Source organism: Chiroxiphia lanceolata, chromosome 1 (assembly GCF_009829145.1).
Source record: "Chiroxiphia lanceolata isolate bChiLan1 chromosome 1, bChiLan1.pri, whole genome shotgun sequence".
NCBI classification, from domain to species: Eukaryota; Metazoa; Chordata; class Aves; order Passeriformes; family Pipridae; genus Chiroxiphia; species Chiroxiphia lanceolata.
In genome coordinates this window covers 95092248-95119580 of record NC_045637.1, presented here as the reverse complement: position 1 = coordinate 95119580, position 27333 = coordinate 95092248, and the positions used below count along the sequence as shown (strand labels likewise).

Here is a 27333-nt window from a genome sequence, read left to right as displayed (position 1 = left end):
TAGCACGTATATGTTACTGGGTACAGGATCTATGTCCAGCACAAAATTTTCCCAATTTTCTTGTGAAATGTGGCATGAGAAATATAGTGTGTGAACAACTTCTTTCTGCATCACCTGGTTAGCATAATGGTAGTTATAATTGTGATATCTCTTGGGAAAAGGCTAAGAAAAATTAAATGGAGGCATTATTAATGTAAGGCATTATTAGAGAAAGGGGAGAGCAAAATTTAGATTTGCATGAATTCTCTAGCTTTTGCTTGTGGGAAAAGCACATATAACCTATAAATCTGCGCATGTGTGTGATTTGGTGTTACTTTTTCTACCAGGCCGGTTGTTCATTATTCTTTCAAGAGCCAGATGATGTATTTTTATAATAAGAAAGAATCAGAAAGGAGGCAGTTCTGAGGAAGCCCTTACTGGTAAGGCCAGGCTCTGCACTCCCACTCCAGGGACTGCTGGATCTGCATTGCCATTCTAGGACTTGGGGTAAGTGCTTCCATATCAGTTCATATATGTTGATCTAATGAAAACCATAAGAGGTTCATTTCTCAACTGATGTTCAGTTTTAGGCCAATTTTATCAAATGTTGGACCCGACACTTTCCTTTGGCTGATTTTGCTTTTTCTTAACCCAAACCTACAGACTGTTCTGCTTATCAAAGCAACAGCACATCAGAAAGCTCCCTGGACATGTACATACCCACGTCAGGAATGCTAACAGCATACTTACCTAATCCTGCTGTGCATTTTCTAGCCCACATTTCTTTCCTCTCCCTTCCTTTTTACTTCTACTTTCTCACTCTGCTGTCCCTATTATGTTTGTGGTTCATTTCAGAAATGTACCTAAAATGGAACACTTTTGCCAGTCCAAAGAAACAATAAGGAAATGAAACTACAAATCCACTGTAATTTTCTTGTTGTTCAACCCTTGATTGTGACTCCATGGCCTGTCATTGTCTTTCCTGGCAAAGGGTGAAAAAAATACGTATCAGAACATGAGTATATGCCATCAACTTATTGCAAAGGTACAATCAACCACTTCATTCTGACTTTTGCAGTCTCTTTTTTTTTTAATCTGACTGAGCTAACTTAGCTGGTTTTTTGTTTATTGCTGGTACAGATTTACATTTATCTTGATCTCTCTCTGCTTCTGCTCTCATGTGACCTGTGCACTGGTTATTATGTGCTAAGCAGAGCATCCCAACCAAAGGACAAGAACAATGCTTCATGGCAGCAGTGAGCAAGCAAATAGCTCTTGGCAAAATCCTCTGCTCTCCCTAGCAGGAAAATGTCAGGTAGCTACAGTCCCAATGGCAGTGATGAATGGGCTGTTTTCCAGTGTGTTGGAAATGAGGTGCCATGGCTTTGTTTTGGAGGGGTGAGACACAGGTCCCATGCAGCTGATCATCTCAGAGTGACCAAGCATATTTAACCGGTAATGTATTAAGATGTAGATGATAAAATATACACCAAATAGTTCACATTTACTGTTTTATTTTAATAAGCACACAGCTCATTACAGATCACTTTGGATATGACTGATGCTTTCCATGAACCAGCTATTTGACAGTAATCTTTATTTTACATAACTCAAGTTTCAAGATATTTTTCTAAAATTCTGTTTCCCAAGAGAAGTCTTGCTGAAAAGATGTGCAGCTTTGCCAGAGACCTGTATTATGTAAATCTTAAACTGAAAATTCAGCCTCAACATTTCAAATCTAATACCTAATATCCTTAAAAAGAAAGAAAAAAAATGTAGGTGGCTTTCAAGATGTTTCCATTCTGGTATGATGCAGAGAACTACAAAGAAGCAGCGCAACCTTCTTTTAACCCTTCAAGAAAGTAGCCCTTTTCTTTCCAGACTGTAAGCTTTCCACCAGTTAGTAATAATCTCTGCTATGTTTGCTTTAGAACATGCAGGAGTTGAACACAAATATTATGTTAGTAGAAGTGCAATAGTGTGTTCCTTGGCACAGATAGCCAGATATTTATTTGAAGAGCTTAAGGTAGTGTTAGATGGCTGGTGTCCATTCCAGGACTCTGTGCCCACCACATGTATGTAAGGGTGGTGGTAAGTCACAGCACCGTCAGGTTGCTCATTGTGGTGCCCTGAGACCCAGCATGACAGTGGGTGAAAGCGCTGGGCTCAGAGCGCAGCAGAGGTCCTGTGCTCCCTGTGCATTTCCTTATGACACCTCCTCTGTGCAGGATGATGTAACTGAGGTTGTAACATCAGCTGGAAAACTGTCTTCTTTCTTCCTCTCTCCAGAGGGTCCTGTGCATGGACTCCGGTCAGATCCTTTCTACCCCTCATTACATCTCTCTTTAATTTCATATTCAGCCACCCTTGTGCACAGTGTTGTTTTCAACAAGGCAGACTAAACTTGGCTCTCTGCACTGTGAAAACCAGTGCTTTTTAGTCATCTGGAGAAACTGAGCAATGCCTGAGCTCTCCCACTCTAACTGGCATATAGAGAAATGGAAATTGTGATCTGCTATCAAACTTTTGTGTCAAAAGACAGTTTAGTGCAGCACCATGAGTTTGCCAGGCAATCGGCGCATGCCTTGGTGGGAAAGGAAAAGGCAAAATATGAACTTGTTCAATTTCCAAGACTGTTTGGGAACCCACTGAATGAGTTGTAAGAGCTCCAGTAAATCTCAATTATTATTTGATCTAATTATTCTGATAAACAATGGAAGATTCAGGGTCCAATGGCAACAAAAGATGGATGGATGAGTCCCAAAAAGATGAAGTGAAACAGGGATAAATAATGTAGTCATAAAACTACATAATATTACCATCCTATATATAGAAGTTTTTCAGCAGCTAGCCAAAGACAAAATGTGTTCTTGATAGACTTCATAGCTTAAAAATTAGAGAAACTCTACAGAAAGGGTTTTGCTGTGGGGAGAATGGGAAGGTTAGGCTTTTTCACCTAATGGTCATTTAGATAACTGGCATTTTGACTGCTTATCAGAAAACAGGTTATGAAAACACTGAACCAGAAATTATAGAGTTCAAATACTTCAGTCAAACTCTACCAAGCCTTTATCCTGACAGCTTCACTAGAGAACTAAACATATGTCACTTCTATAGGATCTGTTGGTAATGTTTATTGTTATCCTGCTCCATTTTAGAAACAAATATGTATCAGGCCACTTTCTAATAGCACCTTCTTTTGAAGATGGTTTCTTCCACACATTTTCAAACGCTGACTTCAAGCCAGCCTGGAGATTTTGCCGTGTGTTCAGATGATTTTTAAGAGAAGATGTTTGTTTGCAAGGGAGTAGCATAGTCCTCAGTGGAGTTACTCCAATAGGTTATAACACATCTTTGTGAGGTATGATCATGCAACGCAACCTTGGGTGCAATGTGCTGTGCTGCAGTGTGATGCGTATGAGAAGGGTCAAACATTACAGACCCCATGTTCTTCCTTTTTCCTTTATTCTCTTTCATACCATAGAACTCTCTATGCCTGTTCCATTTCACCCCCTTTCACTGGTCTAGCAAGCAGACAGAGAAGATCAGAGCCAATCTGGTTCAAGGACAAATTGAACATATAAAGAAAAGCAGTGTGGGACTGAAAAGGAGGGAAGAGAGTAAAGGAAAACTAGCTCTTCTTAGTTGGTGAAAAGCAAATATTGGCAGTTCTGACCTTCTACACCCTGAAATGTTGGGACAAATCTTCCCAGGAGAAATCGAACTATGATTCCCGGATTTTGTTGCTGTAATTTGTACAGTTTTGATATATGTCTTCTTCATATTCTGGCAAGACAATAGCTTTAGAAAATTCAGACCTACCATACGAGGCAGGTTTATGACCCAAATGAAACCAATTGCTGTAATACCGTTTTATGCTATAAGAATTCCAGGATAAAATATGGTACAAGTCACTGATATTATCTCCATCAGCATAGTAGAAGTGTCAGTGGGAGTGGACTTTCTGAAACAAGGAGAACTCAAAGTGAATATTATTCTTTGAAAACACAGTGCAGCAATAGGGTCTGTGAAGGAAAGTGCACAGGGCATCAAAGACATGGATCAAAGTCTTTCTTTGTAATAAAAATAAAGCTTGTATAACTTTGTGGGAGAGGCGTGACCCAACCTATTGGATTTTCTATTTTTATTTTATATTCTTGTTTTGCTTTTGCCCTTCAGAAAACTCAGTGATTTTCAGAAATGCAAGACTCTACAATATGCTAGTGAAACATAGTATGAGAATTATTCTACTGTGATATTTGCACAAAACCTGGCATGACTGAAAGAAATCATAATTTGTGCTTAACAAACATGTCTTGATCTGCCTTTTACTATGCAATCTCACCTGAAGAGAACCACAATTTGTACAAAGTACTCATCAGCATGCCTAAAGGGTTGCCGAGTTGGCTGAGCATGTAAGGACAGTCATTGGTATCTTTTAGAAAAATGTCACCTTAACTGCCAAGTCATGGCTAAAATAGACCTTCTGTGCAGGAGATTTGTTAGTTGCATCCCACTTATAGATTCAAACATGTTTGAATTAGTGATAAGCTAAGTACGTCCTTGCCATTTCCTCTTCTAAGAACACACTAGGAACTTAGGTAATCATGTAACTCCCAATATTACAGATTTTTTCATGTCTTTCTTTAGAACTGAGTCACAGGGATAGAAATTCTGCCGTAGATAGACAGTTAGATAGATTGTTCTATTTAGGAACAATTATAAAATAGAACTGGATGTAATAAACAAATACATGGCAGGCAGATGATGCCTCAAGTTCACTACAGAATAAGAATTTATTTTAATTTATCTTGAACATCAAAAGCCAGGTATTCAGGCAGCAGTCATGAAAATTTAAGTCAGATAATAATTTAGTAGGGTACATCTGAACCCAAGCTGTAATAGAGATAATCTGGAGACTGATATACAATTTTCAGCCCTATAAAATGATAATCATCAGGAAAATTAGGCAAACAAGAATAATATGAGCCATTTCTTTTCCCCTCATTTGCTAAAAAGCAGTATGAACCTAGGAAGCTAACCTCAGTTTAATACCTACCAGTGAACTGTGGGTTTTTATTAAATGTTTTTCTGTCTCATTTCTTTCTGCTCAATTAATAATTTAGACATATAGTTGATAATAAGGTTTATCCAGTTACTACAAAGCCAATCTGATAAACTGTTATCTCAGCTTGTCAGTTTTGCTCAGACATGTGTCCACCTAACATGGTGGTGACATTCCATGCTTTTTTTCTACCCAGGTAAAATTTAGAACTAGAATGGTATCATAGACCCATCTCTAAACATATCAAAGACTGATTTCTCTAAATTCATCCAGTATCATACCACTTGACAATCTACAAACTTAATAGACTTACACATTGGTGATAACTTATTAGAAAGGCTCCATCTGCATTTAGATTTGGACAATCTAGCATTTCATTTCATGCATGCCAAGAGAAATATATTTACCTTTCTGAAGCATCATTTTCACAGACAAGGTTAATACTAATTTAATTCACTTTAATAGTAATCTAAATTAAATATCTCCAAGAAAATGAAGAATCAGAGAGACCTCTGATGAAATCCAATCAGATTCCTGTTGTTTCAGCAGTACAGCTTTATCAAATAGTGGGTGGTGAACAATATGTTTTCTTCTGTCCATACTGTTAGTTTGGTGAGAATATCACTTTCCTTTAGCTGGGCTGAAATTAATGGAGCAATCAGCAAATGTTTGAACTATGTATCTTGGTCTGGTATCCAGTATCTACACTCCTCTGGTTGGGAACAGATAGACTTATATCGATATAGACACAGATCTATATGGTTAAAGATTATCTATCTGTCTGGATCTATCTAGATATCTGTCTATGTAGATATTTGTAGATCTAGATAGGTAACCATACAGCTCTAGAGATCTAGATAGATTAGATAGATAGATAGATAGATAGATAGAAAGAAAGAAAGATTATGATACCTTTATCTACCTAGATAGAAATATTGGTATATGATATAAAGAAAGAAAGAAAGATCTATATCTTGATACCTTTATCTACCTAGATAGACAAATATTGGTATATGTATAGAGCCAGCTAGATAGACATCTGTGTATCAATCTACTAGGAGATAAGATACCTGGATGTCTATATCAGTAGCTATCTGCACCTAGATACAGTAGATAGATAGATATCCAGATATTTATATCTATAACTTAGTCTTTGTAGATATGTAGATGTCAATATATATCTGTCTTGCAGATGTCCCAGTCATGGAGCAGCAGGTAGTGTCAGAAAGCTCTTAGGTACCAGTGTGTTATAGAAGCATGGCAGGAACAGATCTCCCAGTTCATTCTGAATCTGATTCAGAGCCATAGTTTTGCTTATTTAGTCAGGAGAAGGATCAGGATGGCCATCAACCACTTAACCTGGAGAAGGAAGTAATTCCTTATGACAAAAGATTTGTAGTTGCTGATCTCTGATCCCTTGTTCTTGAAATGATGTTAGTGACTGTACTGCATTTCTATCAAAAAGGTAAGCCAGGTGAAAATGAGGTCCCTTTCTTTGGCATTCCAGCTTGGGAACAAGTGTCTCTGATGTCTTCTCGACTACTAATGAATGTGATATATGCTAACCAAAATGTCAATCAGCCTTAGGGTGTTAACAAGCCAAGTAGAAACAATCATGTTGCAGCAGTGTATTAAACATGGTGGATTTAGTGAAAAGGGCACAAAGCTGAAGGTAAAATGAGTATCAGGAGTCCAGGCTCTGTCTCAAAGACTATCAGTTTTCATGGTAGTCTCTCTTTCTCTCACTCTTTCTTTCCCCCGCAATAACCTATCCCAATAGTTAGCATGAACCCTATGGGATTACAGACACTTTTTGCTGGGTTCTGAGTGACATCTGTTAACTGTAACGTCCAGGCTAATAATGATATGAGATCCTCTTCAGAAACTGTTAAACAGCATCTCAGAGTTGTGCAGCACCAGGTTATTAAATCTGAGCAAACAAGCCCAACAGATTGATTTGAAGCACTGAAATTAAATGTTTTTCCATTCTTCACAGAATCATAGCAGGATTTGGGTTGGAAGAGACCTTACAGATCTTTTAATTCCAACCCGCCCTCCACAGGCAGGGACGCTTTCCACCAGATCAGGTTGCATGCAAACACTATCGTCAACCCTAATTGGAGGTGTGCATGCAGATGTGACTGCACAAGTGACAGTTTGATGTTAATGCTGGAAAATGGAATTCCTTGCAGCATTCACTGGCAGAATGTTGTTTTCATTTTCCTTAAACCAAAAACATCAAAGCAGTGGATTATTTATTTAATGTGGTTTTGTCAAAGAAATGGTGAACTTCAGTACACTGAAGGGACAGACTTTCAGTGTAGAAACAGAATAATATTTAAAGAGTTATTGGTGCAAAACTACCCTATAGCATATATAAAATATTATACACAGCTGGCTTAGCAAATGTACACATAGCTATGATTTATAATGAATTCTGTGGCTTACTGCACATATTCCAGACATGCACTCTCTCTTTCCTCCCTCTGCTAATTTGCTCGATTGTCCTCTTCTTTCTCTGTGTAGAAAAACCGTCTGATCAACATAATCTTAACATTGGCTTTGTAGTTGAAACCCTGAGGCTTCAGATAGCAGCTACCCTATTTAGCCTGATACAGTTTTATCTTGTCACTATAATGCTGCAGTGCTCATTTCTTACTGCTCTTGTTCTTCAGTGTTGTGAAGAATAATGGTAAAAACATTGGATGATTGTGATGGGACTGCAAACAGCCCTCTGAGCCTGCTTTCTTTCTTGTCTGAATGACCCAGGTCCATAAATAGCTTATGTAAAACAGACACTACATTTGTTGAATGTTGTTCTGTTGTAAGATTCATCTGTCAGGCTGTGGCAAGGCCAGGCTACCCTGCAGGAGGAACAGAGCAGGAGCTGAGGGTGAGGGAGGCTGGCAGGGCTCAGCCCTACCATACCTGAGCAAGGTGACCACAGGCAGCTGCACACCAGCCAGCTCCTGGGAGGCTGGACAATATCCCTGCCTTGCAGGGAGGCCACATGTATGGTACACTCAGAAAGCCCATAGGGTGTACAACACAAACCCTCAGTGACAGGTAACGATCCTTCAGTGGCATAGTCTCCAAGAAAAATCCTCTGACTTTCAGATCTCATGCTGTGTACTGCAGTTATAAACTTTAAAATATCCTCTGCTTGATGCCTTCCCTTGGAAAGTAAGGCCATTCAAGAGAGCTAATAAAGGGAGAAATTCCTAAACAGTTTTATTACATTTTTCTAATCCATCTTTCTTCTTTTTCAGTTTTTATGTCACTGGGCAGCTGAAGCAGGTTTGCTCCAAGCCCCAGCTGGCTGCACTGCGTTCACCTTCCTTCCTCACAATGGGGTGAATTGGCTTTCCTTCCCAGTCCTTACCTCTCAAATTTCTTAGGTCTTCTTTCTTTGAAAATTGCAGTGGTTTGGCCTTGCTTAGCTACCAAAAATAGTAGTGCCTGATTGGATGACCTTGAGTGGAGCTGGCTGGCTTCTTGCCAAGGTAGAGCCTATTACCTTCCACGACTTGCATGGTGTGGAAAGTCAGAGGCATATTTAATTTTGAACTAGTCATCATGATGAGTCAGTTATTACTTCCTGGAGCAAAGCTGCTTTTGCAAGGTCACTCTTAAGGAGGAAAATTAAATTTTATTCTGTGAGTGCATTTTCACCCATATTCAACTCAGCTAAACATTCATTTTAATAGGTATGATATTGAACAACTCTGTTATTTTCAGCTCCCCTTTTGTACATTGAGATGTGGCTTTTGGAAAAAGATTGAAGAATAAACATTCTGTGATAAGTATTAATTGGATATTTTTACGTGAAAATTAATGAAAGCCTTGGAAGGCTTTTTTTTTTTTTTGTGGGGCTAAGATATAATTTCTAATTGTTTACATGAAATCCTGTGTGTGCAGTAGTTTTATACTAAGAAAACTTACAGCATTAGATGACATTTAATATATTAAATAACTGTGATCCATGTAGTGTCACTTACATAATTCATATTTCTTTGCTAATCTGTTTCATTGACTGGACAAAAATGTTTTTCAAAAAATTAAAGCAAAATAAATTAATTTCTCCACCTCTCTGCAGATGTGGTACATGATAATTGTTAGTGAGAGAGGATACCTATACATGCAGGGCAAGCCTGGACAGTCTGAAATACAAGAGTAGTATGAAAGCATCCATCCACATCAATGTAAGGAAGACTGTACACTCATCCTGTAAGGATAGCTGGAAATGAGTTCTATCTGTTTGTTTAATGAAGCTTCAAGAACAAAGAGATTTAAATGGAACTAATTAATTAAAGATCCCTACAATAAGAAGTATAATAGCGGTCTAATTTGTGAGGGCACTAGTCAATATGTAAGGAAATCAGCTAGAGTGCTGCCAAAGATAACATCAAAGCCTACTGAAGATATGAAAACCCATGGGAATATCTCCAACATAGTTTGGATAATGCCTTGTGGTGTTTGTCTGTAACTCAGGAAAGATTAAGATGCAGTTATCAACAAATTAATCTTTTAATAATAAATTATACTTTGGAATGGTAAATTCTGGTCTTGACCACTGTGTTCTTTCCCTGTGGGGTACAGAGGAAGAAGGAAGGAAAAATCATCCTGTAATAGGCATGGGCTATTGACAAGTTACCCTGGAAGCTATACTTCTCCCCCAGAACTTACACAGTTAAAGCTGAATATATATGATGGATTGAGGTTAAGTGAATGTGGTATAATATTTATACTCCACATTCACATTATACATTTTTTATATAGTACATGGGCAAAATATCCTGATAGAGAACATTTTGCTTCTAAGGTATCATGGAAGACTAAAAACTGCAGCCTTTTTTCAAGTTTAAATGTTATTAAACCTCAGTCAGATGTAAACAATGCATGATGTAATTGTTGTGGGGTTATGTAGAGAGCTTATTTTAGGGCTGATAAAAACCTACATCAGGCAAAGGTAGAAAACCATTTAATTCTGCACTGAATCTTCTATTTGAGTAATGATTGACCTATGGACACTCTAAAAAGTGCTTCATTTTTAATGTCTGGCTTCTACATCTAAATATCCCCAGTTATCTTAACTATCCCTAGTTAAATTAATCAAATATTGATGACCATGACTTTGGAATTGAAAATATGGTGGAGAAACTTTGGCAAAGATAGAAGTAGATTGCATGTGAATGGAGAAATTCATCATAATGTCACTGAATACATTGGAGTGGAGTTCAAGCTGATTTATCACAACACAGTTTTTCATTTTTACTGGATGTTGATCAGGCTTAGGCTCAAACAGCCTCATTGTGCTCTCCAGTCAAGCGGTGAGAGTGAAACTGCTGCTTAGTAGGCACATTTTTTTATGCTGCTGCTAGGTAACATGCAGCTTTTTGAGGCAGTCAGCCTTGTTGGTATATACCTCACAGTGTCCAGAGCTGTGAGACTGCAGCTGAAGCCACAGTGGAGAGATGTCTTGAGAATTTCAGCACTAGGAAGTGTGTGTCTGCTTGCAGGGTAATGTAGGCTGCATCATGAGCAGACAGTGCCATGCATTCAGAAGTCCTGAGGCAGATCCCCTCTGATGATGAGGTGCACTTAGAAATGTGAAATCTTCAAAACAGTAAATAAGGATCTTTTTTCAGCTACAAAATACCTAAAAAGGTTACGGAACTGGAAAAAAAAGGCATTAGAGTAGCAAAACTGCAGACACACAGAACTTGTTCTTTCCAGTTTGCTATGTTGGGAAATTCTGAAGTAGATGTCAAATATGCGGGGAAGAGATCCATTCTTCAGGCTAGGAGTCTACCTATCCGAGGCTATCAGTGTAACCTCTGTGCTCCCCTTTCTCCATCTTTGTTCAAGTCATCAGCTCTAGAGTTGATGTGAGTGAAGAGATCAATAAGGGAGGTTGAAGTTAATGTACCAGATTATGACCTTCAGTAGCTGAGGACCCAATGTTTCCAATACCCCTGCCATGGCAGAAAAGTAGATAAAAAGCTCTAATCCCTTCAACTATTTCTGCTTTTTGTGTCATAGTACGCCGGTGAAAACTTGATGGCATGTGGTCTTCCACCCATTGCTGCTTGCACAGCTATGGGCGTTTTGGGATGCAGCCACCAGATCATGATGCTGACACTGAAGAGTGTTTCCAGTGCAAGAAGCTGAAGTCCATGGAACAGTGCAATAGGAGATGATGTAGCATGGTTGGTCTAGAGGAGTGCTCAGGACTCAACACTTAGGCTTTCTGCTCCATTTACTTGTATATGCAACCAGCTCCTGCTATTCCCTCACTATGCCTTCTTCAAAATCACTGGCTCTTGTATTTTTACCTGAGCTCAGGTATCGACCTCTTTTTCCCCTGTGATGACTTATGAGGGAATAATACATCCCTGCATGCTACTGTGGCTCTAGTACAGCACACTGAGGCTAACCAAAGAGGCTGAAGATGTTTCTGCACCCAGAACTCTCACTCTTGCTGTTTGCCAGTTTGCCTGTATGGTTAGGGCTCCTCAGCACCTATCTGGCCCTGTCCAAGGCTGCAAGTTTGTGCTGTATGGAGAGGAGTCCCATGCTCGAGCCACCACTTTGAGTGGGTGCCTGACTGCTGTGCAGCAGAGGCAAGGGGCAGGTAGCCAGATGCAACTGCTGGGCAGAGATGCCACTGAAGGAGTCAGGAATGGCTGGGACGTGACTCCAGCTCAGCCATATCACCTGAGCATGGTGGAAGTCAGCAGCTATGTGTGGTCACATACTGCTTAATTTTTTCTTAGGAGCAATAAATTAGGATGAAGCCATGTTGACCCTCCTATTTATGGCTTACAAAATAAAGTAAAAAGAAATTTGAAAGGTACATCAGGGAAGGAACACTAATGGATGGCACATTTGCAGTAGTATTTACGAAGAAAATTAAGGGAATAAGACCACAAGTGTACCACAGATTTTGCTTCCTCGTAGACAAAAAGGAACAACTTTTTGTATGTTTGTTTGTCTTTTTTAATCCACAGGAAAGACAGGTGATGGGAGCTAAGCAAGAAAAGGACATATCTCTTCTGCACCTCTGTACATGACTCCAGAGATCAGCTCCAGCTGGTGGCAGGTGATGGTTCATTCCCCTTTGCACCACAGGATGTACCTGGCCGCAGGCACAAGCAAAACTCTTCCATGCAATTTCTGATATTTCCCTCACACAGAGCCCCTTTCTTATCAGAGTCTGCAGTTACTGTTTTTCTTCCTGATTAAAATATGCTCTTGGGAATACAGGCTATTTGTGCTGTGCTCTTAGTAACCTTTCTACTGCATAGTGGGGGTGAAATGTCAAGACTGATAAATACCATGAAGTGAACCCCCAAAAGACAGGCTTGGATACTGCATCATTATTTTTGCCAGCCAGAGTAGTTTGGCCAAGCCCTTAGAGTATTGGTTCATGCAATTTCACTATAACATGTGTAAGCAGTGTGTATGCGTGTTTGTCCAATGTCAGATCCCTTTCTTTAAAAAATCAGAGCATCATATGTTCCTTACTTTAAATTAGGTGCATTGGTAAGAACTTGATATTGTAAGGATTTTTTCTATATTGCATAGACTTTTTTCTTACTGGCATTGAAAGGGTAATATTTTCTCAATAATTGATCAGGTTTTTTCAGCACTTTGATTTTAAATGAATGTGGAAGATAAAGCTATTCTAATAACAAAGGGAAGTATTTTATTAAAGGTTATAATTTAGCATTTTTCCCACTTCTTAGTGGGAAAAATAAAGAAGTTAAGAGATATGAAAGGCAAAGAAATTTGATGAGTGAAGGAAAAACAATGGAGAGGGAATCAAAACAAACCTAACTTAATTAGCGTTAAAACAGAAAATAAAAGACTACTCCTATAGAACTATGGAGGGGACTGTGTATATAAGCTGAGAAACCTAGTGAAAGGAAGAGTCCATATTGTGCTAATTGCATTATAACTGTAAGGCTGTAACACACCTGGGGTTATTTTGGTTTTGTTTTCTTTGCCTAGCAATGAAATTAAGTGGGTGTGATCACTGGTCGGAGCTGCTTCCCTTGAACTTATATACTTAGCATATAACAATAATTTTCAAGCAAGAGCTACAGCTTTGGGAAACTTGCACCATTTACCCACCTCCAGGATATGAATTAATACATTGAGAACACGCTTTATGGAGATTAGGCATCACTGCTTAATGCAGCAGTCTGGTTAGAAAGTCTTGGATATATAACTACAGGCTGTTTAAAACAGTTCAGATAATATAGTCTATAAAATACTTAGTAAAGCTTTGAGAACATGGGCTTTTAGGAAAGGTGCAGGCTTCTTCAAAGGAAATCCTGTCTCAGTAGCCTGATCAAAGCACTTGGAGTGTGTCAATGATCATGTCAATAAAAGGATAAAGGACATAACCTGGAGTTTCTGAAATTTTTAAGGTTCCACACCAGACGTTATTATGGAAATAAGCGTCATGGATTTGGAGGAAAGGATCATTTATGGAGGTTAAACTTAGTAAAGGGACAGGAAACAGATAGCTGTCCTTAAAGGTGTTTTTTCTAAATGGATATGAGTCAGTAGTTTGTTCCCTCAGAATTGGTGTTAAAACCAGGTTTATTCGGAACCTTCATGAATGATGTGGTGGTGGGAGTTCACAGTGCAATCTCCAAGCAACAGGCAGTAAGCACTCTCAGACAGCAAATGCCATGTAATGGCAAGGAACTTCAGAAGGACCTCAGAAAATGAAGCTTGAGGGTAAAAAGGGGGCGAAGGATTACCAATGCACATAAACATAAACAAATGCATCTGGAAATAAAATAATCTAAACTGGTTTGCTGCACTGAATTGAACATAGAGATGACAGTGATGGCTCAGGGAAGAGTTCTTAGTTGTTGCTGAAATCATTAGCTCAGCATGCAGCAGCAGCCGAAAAAATGCAGGGCGTTGTCAGGAAGGAGGAAGGAGGGAATTACACAAAAGCTGATGGGCTCACATCTTGAATGTGGTGTATACTTCTGATCTCCATAACTGAAGAGGATATTGTGCAGCTGGTGAGGAGGAGGATAACAAAATGTTCCAGGAGTTGGAGCAGCTACTTTACCAGGAGACAGTAAAAAGTTTGGGACTGTTCAACTTCAAGAGACAGCTGGGTTAGGAGAGACACGATGAAGGGTTATGAAATCCAAAAGCAGTGGGTAAGGCAAATACAGAACTTCTCTTTGCCACGCTCTACAATGACCGGACTTGGGAGCATTTGACGCTAGTAAGAGATTGGTTTAAAACAGAAAAAAGGATGTCTTTACACAGGGTGTTGTGAGCTTTTGTACGTGTTGCCATTTGAGCTGTGGAGGCAGAGCATACCACTAGGTTCAGGAAGAATTAGAGGAACTAATGGACAGTATTGGAAAGAATTAGAGGAACTAATGCACTAAGAATGAAGTGGACAGAATATGTCCTGGAATATCCTTAAAACAGTCTTTCTGGATGCTCAGAAGATGAGAAGAACAGACCACAAATGTGGCCTAAATTGCACTGTCCTTTTTGATGATGTGGACATCATTAGCTCTACCAAGCAGATATTTTTATTTTCTTAAAAATAAAAATAACAATATGTAATTAGGATGCAAAGAATTATTCAAAGTTACTCTGCTATTCTTCTGGACTAATGGCCCACACTTTAATGTCAGAGTGGAAATCATTTTAGAAAAAATATATTTTAGCTTTATAATGCTGTGCATTATGAAGAAACACTACTTCCATGTTCTTTCTATCAGCAAAATTCTTCCCAGATGTTTGTGTGAGATTTATGCTATCCCAGGCCATATCAAATTGCATTTGGAAAATAAGTCCCTGCTGGTTTTGAATGCAGCCCAGAATCAAAACCTAAGGAGATTTGAGGCTTGAACTTTTCCTTCAACCTTGAATTTCAAGGACAAGAGGTGTTCAGTTTTAAGTTTATGATTCACTGAACTGTTTCCAGTCCTTCTTAAAACTGAATCACACACAGTTTAACACAAAATCCCCCCCTTACTCAATACAGCTTTACTCATTTACTTTTTCCATTAGAAGAAAGAGAAACAATATGCAACAAAATGCACTGATGACATGGTAACCAAAACATCGACTAAGGTTTATAACACTATCCCAGTATCTCATAGCAGAGGTTCTCTCTTGCTCTTGTTCATTCTTGCAGCAAAACTCCCAAAGGCATCCACAAGCACAGAACAGGGCCTTGAGTTCCCAGTAAAGTTAAGGCAATGGGAAAACAAATGTGAAGGGAGATATCAAGGTCACTCTGAGAACATTTATTCAGTACTGATGGAAAAATCTCAAATACAAAGTGAGCAGAGAAAAGCTGGTGTCAGGGGCTAACTGTATCATAAAAGACAATTTCAAGGAGGGGATAAATTGTGGAGTACCTTGGAAGTGAAAACAAAGATGTCATAAAGAGAAGGAAGCCACTGAAAAATGTGAAGAGAGTTTTGATACAGTCAACCCAACAAGCTAGAAGAAGGTAAAACAGCTCTCCAGAGAGATGAGACAGCTTTTGATAAGAGCAAGGGAAGGAACACTGCAATATTCAAGATGGGGAATGAGAATTTCTGCTCTGAAGGAAAGACTTCAAGAGCTTTGGAGCAGAAAATACTAACAACTTTTATCAATGCAGAGCCTGGACGTGGTACCTCAGCATGAAGCTTGAATGGAAGATGTCCTGCAGAGAGATGAGACAACAGCAGGCCAATAATAATGACGGGTTTTGTACTGAAGAAGGAAGGTTATCTGTGTAGGGCTGAAAAAGGAAATCAGAAGGTCTTTTGCAGTAATGCTGAACTTGGGCTGATGTAGTATATCCCCGAAGTAAAATTAAGGGCATCAGCTGAGATGTAGGCTAGCATATTTAAGGTATTTCCTGTTTAAACATGTTTGCTTTTGGCAGACTAAGCTATGTTAATATAATGATGTAGGCAGTGTTTTGCACAGGTCCTTAAATTCCTGTCTTCCCACTCGCTTTTAACTCTTAGCTGAGGTACTGTTTACAGCCCTGATTTTTCAAGATGGTCTCAAAGTTTCACGCTTCAAGGGGTTGGAGACACAGCTGTGGAAAACAGATGTTATTAGCTTCCAGAAAATTTTTAAAATACCATACGGTTCCTTAATGAAGCAAATATTTAATATACATAAAAAATATTGTAAACGGTAGCACTAAGATGTATTTTGAATACCCTCAAAAAATTTTAAACAAAACTTACTAGAGTATTTCTGTTTGTATTCTTTATGCACTTCACTCACTTTCTACTGTTTTTATATCCAAATATGAGGTTTGGGCACTTTTTATGCATACAAAGGAATTCCCTTCTCATCTTGTTCCCAAGGCAGTTCTTAAATTTGTAGCATAACCACAGTATGTTTGTGAAACTGTCATCTGTGCTCAGAGTCTGAGAAGACTGTCCCAGCCACAGCATTTCCCACTGCTCACTGGCCTTCTGAGTCTGTCAGAAACTGTCTGGGGTGTCCGACCTGTTCTCCCAGCAGTTCTTGTCTGAACTGAAACTGATAAAGTTCTGGGACTTGGCCCTGCCAGCAGACATATCTCTTGATTCTTAATCAGTCAGGCTCAGGACAGTCCTTAACTTTCACTTTTACAAAGAATTTCTCATGAGCAAATGTGGATGACCCGCCAGATGGCTTTCCCACAATGGAAAGTTTTTTTAAAGCTTCAGAAACAGTTACCAAACATCTGAACATATTTAGTAAGTGCCATATCCTATGTCTACAGATTTCTGTGTAATCTACCCAAGTTACTCTATCCCACAGTTTTCAAATGTTTGGAGATCAAATTAGATTCCATATACTCTTCTCTGGCTCGCTTCCATTTTCTTGAGACAGAAAGAGCAAATGCCATAATACAGGATATGTGACTTTTCCTCCAATTTTTCAAAATGTAGCATGTTGATATTTTCCCTACTCTCTCACAGAGGCAAGCCTGTGCGTCTTCCACCATCATACAAGTGTTCATGGATCTGAAGAGTCCTTTTAGTGTAGAAAGGAAGGATAATTTTCTCTTGTATTCACAGTGGAATCTATCCATCCCTGGTGACAAATAAAGTATATCTTATGTTCTGCAGAGTTTTTGGTCTCTTGATTCAGGTAAATGAAACTTAGGCTGCCTCAGTGTGTGGAAAAATTAAAATTGCATTACACTATGGTCTTTGGTGTTGTATCTAGCCATCATATTATATGGTCCAGAATATATGATTTATCTCAAATCTCTGCAGTTGTAAGTATTGTTCTTTCTAATTTAGTTAGATTATAGCAAAGAAGTGATTCAAAACATTTTCTTTTGATTTCTAGTCATACTTTCCACTAAAATAATTCTGGAAGACAATATCTTGTTAAATGTACTTGTAGTCTGACATTACTTCACATTTGAGAGAGGCAGAATCTGCTGATGCAATGCTATTTTCTGCTGCTTTAAAAGCTACCTACTCCCCTTCTGGTGGTCTAACTGGGAGTGTGTTTTGCTACTGAACCAATGGCATCTCAAGAAGGATCTGCTCTCTTGAGAGCACATTTGGAGACTTGGGCCAACTAATGCAGAGAAGCTGGAAGGTGGATACTTACTGGCCTTCATATGGCTCCAGATTTTAGTGACAGAAACAGGTTTTAAGTGGCAGGGACAAAATGATGAGGTAGTGATGGGAGTTGCAAGTTCCTTCTGCAAGTGTTGGAGTGAGGCAGTTAAGAGGTTGTGTCCTTGCAGCTATAAAATACGTTGGTTTGCAGGTTAAAACCTGGCCTTATAAATTTAATTTGTTTTCGGGAGTAAGGTCTTTCTTATTCAAATTATCTTTCTAGTAAGAATTTCTAAACCAAGCACTCAGTTCCTCTTGCTCAATTTAAAGCTTTATGAGCCTTGAATTTGCTTATTAAATTAACACAAAATCAGAATTAAGATTAAAGGGAATCTCCACATATGAACAGTCTAGAAGGATGCATCTAAATCACTTAAACCATTGCCTCAATACAGAATGTCTTAGTCTTTTGTACAGGTACAAGGATACAGGCAAAGACATGTATATTGGACAATATGGGGAACTATGATAAAGCACTATTGTAATCCCCCTGATCATTATATGTGGACAGCACTTAGACAGCAGTCAGACAAATGGGGATGAAATAGGCATCTGGACTAGAATATTTTAAATAAACACTATTTTAAATAAAATATATTTTAAAAGAAAATATACCAAAGAAGGAATGTTTTGTATTCTTCAGGAATGGTATCTCTGACTAGCAAATCACCATAATTCTGCCTCCCTCAGTGCCTTCTCATTTCTGGAGAAAAAGAAAAAGAGACCCCTTGTCAGTGTGGTTTTAAAGGCATGCAAGCTTGCAATGGACAGACTCATTTCTCCTGCTCTTGGATTCTGCAGCAAGAATGGATGTACCAGATGTGTGATGGGAAGAGGGAGTGGATTGCAGAGGGGACAGTGAGATTTTTTCTCTGCTTACCTCCTACCTGTGTTATCCCATTCTTCCCTTTGCTCCCCCAATTCAGGATGCAACTGGCAGTCAACTCTCAGGTAAAAATCAGTGCTCAAGAAGCTCCTGTGTTAAGTTTTGTGTGTACTAATGAAGCTAGCAGTGATGGCTGAGGAAGACTTTGACCTTTCTATGAAAGGTCACTCAGGGCTAACTCACTAACAATTTAGTTAATTTCTTTGTCCCCATCACTGATTAATGCTGCCTATCATTTTTTTCGGCATCGGTTTCCGTCCATTCTAACAAATGTACTTTATTCACTTAAACTGACAGTTGTCAGACAACCTAGTTTTGTTTATTTAGGAAAATAGGGAGCGGATTTCACCATTTTTTTGTCACTCCTTTCTCAAAAGAATTAGTGTGAGTTGGCGTGAGCTGGAGTCTTTATAGGTCTTGGAAAAATTACTTGGGAGGAGTGGTTTGAGGAAATGCTCAGATAAAGCATTGAAACATAGAGGTTGTGCAAGACCATAGGCAGTTATTTGGAAACCATGAGTTGGCATTGCCAGGAGAGAAACTGAGGCACGTTATGTGACAGTATGATACCAGAAGGCTGTCTGAACCTTTAAAGTTGTCACAATCAGAGTTTAAAAACTTTGACTTAAAAAAAGAGGATAGAGACATTTTTTTTCCATCAGCTTGCCTAAGCTGAAATGGAAAGCCTACAAAAGGCTGTGAGCCCAAAAATGCTAAAACAGAGCAAACTGAGAATTTGTTAAATGAGCTGAGAACTTGGGCATAAGAAGTGGACATTCAGATGAAAGGACAAGCAGCTGTTTATAAGCAGTCAGAAATCAAATTCACCCATGCAGCTACCTGCCCATTTAATTGGTCAGAGATACCTAGAGATGTCTGGGATACTTATCCCTATAAAGTGGGAAGGCATGTGTGTTCTAGCAGGTAAACTTACCTTGACACTCAGGTCCTGAGATTGCCCATAGAAGACAATGCCTTTTAAAAATCCCAGGAAGAATTTAGGAAAGTAGCCAACACAAGTCACTCTGTTAGTGTCATTTAAGACAAATTGTGAGATGTTCTCTTTGCCAATGTCTTGAAGGTGTGTTTATCACAGACTGAGAAGATTGTGTACACCACACCTTGTCAGGCTAATAGAGTTCAGGGGCTTGTGTCTGAGCACCACATGCCACATCAAGAAATTGGAACCAGAAAAATAATCCCAGCTCTAGGAATGTTAAAGAGCCTCTCCAGTATCAGTAATGTTCCATATAATCTATTAATTGTAGCATCAGATTTCACCATTTTTCCTGAGAGATTTGACATTTTCCACATTCTGAGTTGGAGATGCCCTTTGGTACTCTGATCACACTTCTTCCCCCTATTTATCTTCCACATTTTGTATGACGAACCTTCTGACTCCTGCATTGGGCCAAAACACATTCTGCGGTGCACAAAAGCCCATGTTGAAGAGGTTAGACAGAAACGAACTGAAGGATCGGGCTGGTAAATGGATGTCTCAGAAAGCCAAGAGGTCCACAGACCTGAGTGGTGCACAGACTTGCCCTTCACCATGACCTTCGCTGGCACCCGTACGGTGGAATTTACCGTCTGCATGGCAAAAACTCACACACAACCCCAAAGCCTGTTTTAAAGACTTGTTAAAGTCCATGTTAACAGTTTTGTGGGCATCCTCCTGAATCTGCCAGACAGTTCATACCAAGGCAATTTTGCTATTGACAACTGCCCCATGTAGTGCATGACTCAGCTTTATTCCTTATTAATTTTAAAAGATGAAATATGTAACTACACTTGGGAAAGCCTGGTGCTTTTTGCTTTAGAGATGAGGAAATTCTGCCATTAGATGCATCATGCAAACCGGGTGACTTCTGAAAATAAGTTTAATCAGCCTCCAATAACTCTAATCCAGTGTGGTTAATGGCAAATTTTGTATAATTAGCTTTTAAGAAAACATATTTTGCTCATTGTCTATTCTGACCAGGAATGGCAACTATATCAGTTATACAAAAGTCCTGAGTGATACCAGGCAGAACTGTAGTTGAGAGGAAGCTCAATATTTACTATAGGCTTGAAGGTGCATGCGAGCTTAAATTTGCAAAATGGGACCACTTCTTAGTTTCCCAAACTCAGGCAGCTTTATCTTCTCCAAGGTCTAAGGAAGAATCTCTCTGCTAGGTTGAGCAATCTATATACAGGTGACAAAATTGATGAAGTGTTTTCCTGTGTGGAAAAGATTCCATTTTTTAATATGTAACATTATAATGGCTTGCGATATTCTAGGTTCTTAGGAATACCATAGAGATCAAAGCATTGCAGTATATTTTATCAACTAGCCTGTATGCTGAATCTATGAAATTGTATTTTTAACTTGTTCTTATTCAATTTCTGATTTATTTTTCTCCCAGTATAAATCAGTTTCTGTTCTGTGGATTCGTGGCAGGTATTCCATCTTGTTTTTCAATATGCTATGCCTAGAACAAATATCTAGTCAGTCATGGGCATATAAAGTATTAATCATATGTGTTTGAAGGTATGTTGCTATAGCAATTCCTTTAGTGCAAGGAAAAATCAGCATATAGCAGGCCAGGAATATGAGAACTGTAGGAATTACAAAGCTATAATAGCACTGTTAACACATTATTGCATTGTAATGATATTATTTCCTAACTATTCCAGTCCCCAGCTGGCTAATTTTTAGGATAGAATTCTCCAGCAGGGATTTCATAAATGACTCTGACACAAAAGACAGTTGTAATATGAAGAAGATATTAAGCAATCTGAAGAAAATATTTTTTAAAAGAGAAAGTGGGTAAATATGCAAAATATCTTCTACTTATGACATACCAGGTCCCTTCTCTTCCCTATTCCAATGTGATCTACCCTGAGGTGCCAACATGACAGGGCTGAATAGAGGAGATTAGCAAGACCCATCTAAAGCAAAAATGCTGTGAGTTTAGCATGTAAAGCTGCAGAGCAGAAAAGCTGGGAGAGCTAGCGGGAGAAGATATGGAAATGTAATTTCATCTTGTATTACAAATCTAACTGGAAAATTTTAAAACCAAAGCAGAAAAGACATTGTCTCTGAGAGGATTATAATTATCTGGGGCAGAAAAGAAGCTGTAAGTTATGGTGTAGTTCATGTCTGAAAAAAGAATGCAACAGTAAATCGAACTGATTGGGAATATGGACTGAACCATAGCATGAAAGAGGAGCTAGTCAGACATGGATACACTTAGCTTGTATTAAAGCTGCTAATCCCCTGTGTATATTGGTATTGCATTCCCTGGAAGGTAGGGTCAGCTTCAAGTAATCCCTCTCTTGGTATTTAACTCTTTGAGTTTGATGCTTTCCTAATGTAGATGTTTGCATTATGTTGCAAAATATCATGAATCGCCTACAACAGCTCTAGCCTTGCTATGCTCTGTGTTTTAAATATTGAGCTCTTGAGGTCCAGCTATGTTAGTACCACTTTTTCAACACATTCTTTAAAACACAGAAAACAAGAATCCCACAAACAAACGAACACTGCGGTAGATCTTTGGATTTGTTGCATTGATTTAGTGTCTCAATGAACAAGAAAGAACATTTATATTCAAATGGATGGGATCAAACAGTAAAGATCAGAGGAAGCTAGCTATGCATCATCCACATCCTTTCTTCTTAATTAAAGACAAATATAGACCTTCAAGAAAAAGAAGCAGCAGTTCAAATAGGTATTAAGTTTAATAACAAACAACCTTTACAGAGATGGATCATTTTCTTACTGTTCAGTTGTACAGCAAAGTGACACTAAGAAGCAAGAAAGGGAAAACCTGGAGACTTTACCTGTCACAGAAAAACAGAAAGCAGAAAGAGGCTGCTTCTGTTGAATAGGATTTCGAAGGTGGAAAAAGATTTCAAAGCAGATAGATTTTTTAAAAAATAATACAGTTAAAAGGACACACTTCCTTTTTCGAACTCTTTGGGAAATGTGTAAAAAGTTAATCAAGAAGCTTACTTTAAATTGTGATGGAAAGAACTGCATCAGGAAAATAAAAATACCTTGGCATTTGGAAATTAACAGCTATGCTTCACCATTGGACTCTTCTGGTAAGCTGCAACTTCCACCTAGATTTAGTTTTCCAGCTACCTAAGAGCCAAAATTAGAATACCTGAAAAATTCATTAGAGGTATCAGCAGCATCTTACATTTGTATAGCACCAGATTAGGCTGCACTGCAGAGCAAAACTTTTCAGCACTGTATAGTGCCAAGCTTGTGGCAAGAAACTGTGATACCACAAATGTATGGCTTTTTTGTAAGGAAAAACTCTCAGCATCCAGAAGATATCAGTTACCCAAAAGAGGTTATGAAAGTGCCAAGTAAATTTATTAATAAAGTGATTGATGTTTAGAACTAGAATTTTGCAAGCAGTACTGGCTGGTGAAATATTCGTGGTCGGGGTCTGTAAGATTTGAAAAGGAGGGTCTGCACAGTGCATGTGCATTCAGGTGAGAACAATGCACGTGGCTGCATTATAAGTGTCATTATTTCTTTGTACATCTGTACATTATTGCTGTTTATGTATCTATGAATAGCGATTGCAGTGTCTATGTGTACCATCTACACATGTGCATACATGTAGTCATTAAACGTGATCTGAAATTTTCTAATTATATATTCCTAACTACCTTATCCAAAACTTTGGAAATATTAATATTTTCCAAATTTAAAAAATATTAAGTTCTTAGAGTAATCTTGCATAGAAAGCAAAACCTGTATGAGAGGCTATTCCTACTTCTCTCAGTTATTGCTCTTTCTCAAAGACAATTCCGAATGTCTTAACAATACATCTTTTCCATTTTTATTATAGGGCCATTTCCAATCCTTGGGAAACTGACTTTTACAGACCTCCTGAATGCTTCTTTAAATCAGGTTTCCACTAGTGGGTCTAATCTAATACTATACCTTTTTAAAGTAATACACAGACACAAACAGAACACAAAATGAAAATGCAAAACGCTGAGGAGGGCATTGAGCCAAAGCATACATCTACTGCATTTTGTTGGTCTGTTTGGTTTACGGTTTTCAATTAGCTACACTGGACCCTTATGGATCAGCTATCCATTTACATTGCACCTTCAAGCGCTCCACCCTGTAGGAACCCTGGAACTAATAGAGGGAAAAATCTGATCGCATTGAAAGCTTGGAGAATTTTGCTACTGACTTCACTAAAGCCAGGATTTTACCTTATATGTTTGTTCAAGGAAGAATGGAGCCCTTTAACCACAGTATATCTGCCCCTCTGCCACTGCTGTGAGTGCCCTCAAACGCTCATGCTCAGTGTCAGGAAGCACAGTTGCCATTTATTTGCTTCTATTCCTAGCTCAACTGAGCGTGCTAAGTGAGAGATGCGCCAGCCCCCCTCATCGCAAATGGCCTTTTAATGAACTAGTCAAGGATTTAAATTATCCAAGAACCTGGGAAAAAGCATTTTAAATTTAAGACCCTTTTAAGCAATTAAAACCTGACATGTTGCCATTGAAAACAGGCCAGGGAAAAAGCGATTCCACCTCTTGAGATTCACCGCTTACAGGGAGAATAATGGCATTTCAGGCACCCCAGGTACTGCAGCCTTCAGAGGGTGCTCGTATGTCAGCTTCATGAATTGATTCTCGCTGTGCGGCATCTTGAGTTGATCCTTCAGGCGTGAGAGAGTGTTTGGTCACTGAACAAACTGGATTACTGTATTTTGGGCCAATGCCATTTCAAAATACGGGGGAGGAGGAGAGTGAGAGAGAGAGAGAGGAAGATTTCCACAGCTAAGAGATTTGTTTCACTAGAGTAAACAGTTTTATTTCTGCTTTTGGGTTGGTTTGTTTGTTTGTTTTAAATATGTGATTTGATTTACTTCTATTTGAGAACAATAAGAGTTGAATATCTTAGTGCTCAATATATTCAGTGTTTGCAAACTAGAAAGTAATTTGCCATTCAGAATTTGCTAAATATCATATCAATAATATACTTTGAAAAAAAAATTGCTGAGATACACTACTCTGCCGTAATGGAAATTTTCATGTCCTTTCCAATTACCTCTTGTGTGGCACTGGAAAGGCTGAAACATTAAGTAAGTACATACATCATGCTGAAAAATTCTGTGGTGTGGCCCTGAGAAAATAACTTTCTGAAAAATTCCCCAGTGGTTAAAAAAGTCATAAAGTCAACTCGTAACTGCAATCACTCCTATTTTGATTCTCAGGTGCTGTGTCAGGGTCATGATTGCTATGCACAAACTCTGCCCATGTAGACTCAGGGAAGCCAGGATGCGTTTGCCTCCCAGTGGTTATATCTCAGAACCCTTATGCTGGAGATCACAATTTGGTATGTTTTTCAGCTTAGCTCTGTCTGTCTGTTACCGATGGTCTCAGTTTTTACAAGCCTAACCAAAGCATATGTTTGCTGCTCAGTCTCCTATTGACGTGTGGCAGAATCAATTCTCTCCTTTACCAAGTTCCTTGCATTGCACATGGTCTGGCTACACAGGTTGGGCTGGCCATGTTGTGAAATCTTGCAGGCAGCTGAGGAGCAAAGCACTGGAGACAACTACCCAGTTTCCTGGAACATAGGACCAGAGGAGCTGCAAATGCTGGCACTGGCTACATGAGTGCTGGTAAGGCTGTTTTGTGAAAGCTCACAAAAGTTCAAAAGGGAAACCTGTTCTTCATCAAATCCACTGCTGCTGAGGCAGAGACCTTCTTGCAATGTATCCACCTTATCCCTTACAACTAAATCCACATATGTATTTAAGATTAGTTAATGGAAAAACACGAAGTGTTTTGTTTTAACCAAAGCTCCCCTTTAGGGAGGTAGAGCAGCTCTGTTTTGGAGTGATCCGGAGAAGTGCCTAGCTGTCCATTGCTGTGAGTTCCCTGAAACAACTCTTCTTTCACAGCCACCTTCTAACACTGCAGAGGGCAGAAGATTTTTCTTGCTTTTCTAGTTGTAAAATATCATTCATGAGATAACTGCAGTATGCGTAGAGAAAAAGACATCTGTAGAAACTGAATTTTTAAGTTCACCATTTTTCAGAAGAATGTAGATGTATGATGGTGTAAGAGATGAGAAGTTGGCTTCTGATGTGGTTGGAAAGCTGGTGGGACTGGACCAGGCATGATGCTGGTGGCTTGAAGTGATTCATGGTGGCTGTTCAAATGGAGGATTATTTGCGTCTGGGTGATTAAACAAATATGTGTTTTTAACTGCCTTTACTTCTTATTCTCTGTTTTTCATGGAAGTCCATTAAAGGTGTTTTTTACACAGCACTCAACTCTCATGCATTTAGATTTTTTGTGCATTGAATGACCTTTGAGGACTGGAAAGAGCAGTCTCACATGAAATAATGAAAAAGGTTTAAGTCATTAGTTAACCTTTTTATTCTATCTTGTGTTTGGGTCTAAAGCGTAAATTCACCTCACTATTTCTGAAGCTTTTCCTACAGAATGCTAGAGAACTACTTTTAAAACAAAGCAATTATTAAAAGCATGTTTCATGTTGTCTCTGAGCCTTGAGCTTTGAAGAATACCAATATCACAGAACCAGAGCCAATGGAGAAAAGTGGAGACCTCTATATGGCTTAATATTAATTTTTGCAGTACATAATTTCATTTCCTAAATTTTCTATATCTTTTGGATTTTCTGTTCCTTTCTCTGGGAAGATATATATTTAATAATCCTCCCATGCACTGAAGAAGCTATAGATCTAAAAAGCCTAATACTGTGTTTCACCTTGGTGCTATGTCATTTTTGGTATGGGTACAGAAATGGAGGATATGAAATTTGCCAAAATAACTATGTTTTACCTTTATATATTTTTACCCAGGCCAGAAAAGAAAACACTGGCTTCCAGTGCCACTTGGACTAAGGGCACCTATTCCCAAAGGCCATTTCTCCACTTTCCAAGCTTGTATACATTTGTGGCCCTAAATTTTGGCATTTATGAATGTATGAAGGATATTTCATCTAGGTTCTGTCTCATCATTCTGTTCATGAATATCCACATCCTAAAAAGAGTTTGAAAGCAAAATAATTAAAATAGAGCAATGAATCTAAAACACTGATCACAGTTTTTAGTGTGATATCAGAAAAAAACCTGGATTCTAGTGGAATATTCCTTAAAGTTTCTGTTGTCATAACCATTTTCACTCACATGTAATGTTTCTAGGCAAGTCTCACTGCTCTGAGACCTACTTATTCCAAATAGCAATGTTAAGGTTTTATGAATGTGAAAACAAAACAGTTTGAACTGAGTTAAATCTGCAGCAGTGCCAGCACTTGGTCTCTGAATATTAACTCATGAGGAACAATAAACTTATATAATTTCAAAATTAAATAATTAAAAGCAATCCTTCTCCCTCCCTGTTTGTATGTCCCCCTCCCTTTCTTTACAGCTAATAATTATAATAACATACTCAGATGCAGGCAGTGTTATTATCTGATAATGCCTGAAATTTGAAATAGGCCTATTAGCCACCCGAGGCGAAACATAATTGCCCAGTTTCTGTGCACTATCAGACGGCAGATGATGCTGCTGAATGTTATTACTTAAGTATTTCAATATTTCATATGGTGGAAAAATTAAATTTCAACTGTGTTCTGCAGCAAAACACTCCGGTTTGAAGGGTATTACTATTTGTGAAAGGTTGGGATGCTGGTAGTGTTACCCCTCTAACCTTTGGTAAAATTAGTGCTTTGACAGCATGATTAAAGCTGAAGAACATTGCTGCTGAGAACAGTAATG

The 27333-nt window shown here is 38.7% G+C and overlaps 1 long non-coding RNA gene across 2 annotated transcripts in view; it reads left to right on the top strand.

The window, feature by feature from the left end:
- Positions 1-330: 330 nt before the first annotated feature.
- The window catches only part of LOC116794432, a 43866-nt gene continuing 16863 nt past the window's right edge, over positions 331-27333 (top strand). For both annotated transcript variants that reach the window (XR_004359796.1, XR_004359797.1), the window contains exon 1: positions 331-486. This is a non-coding gene — a long non-coding RNA (uncharacterized LOC116794432). The remainder of the gene's footprint in view (positions 487-27333) is intronic.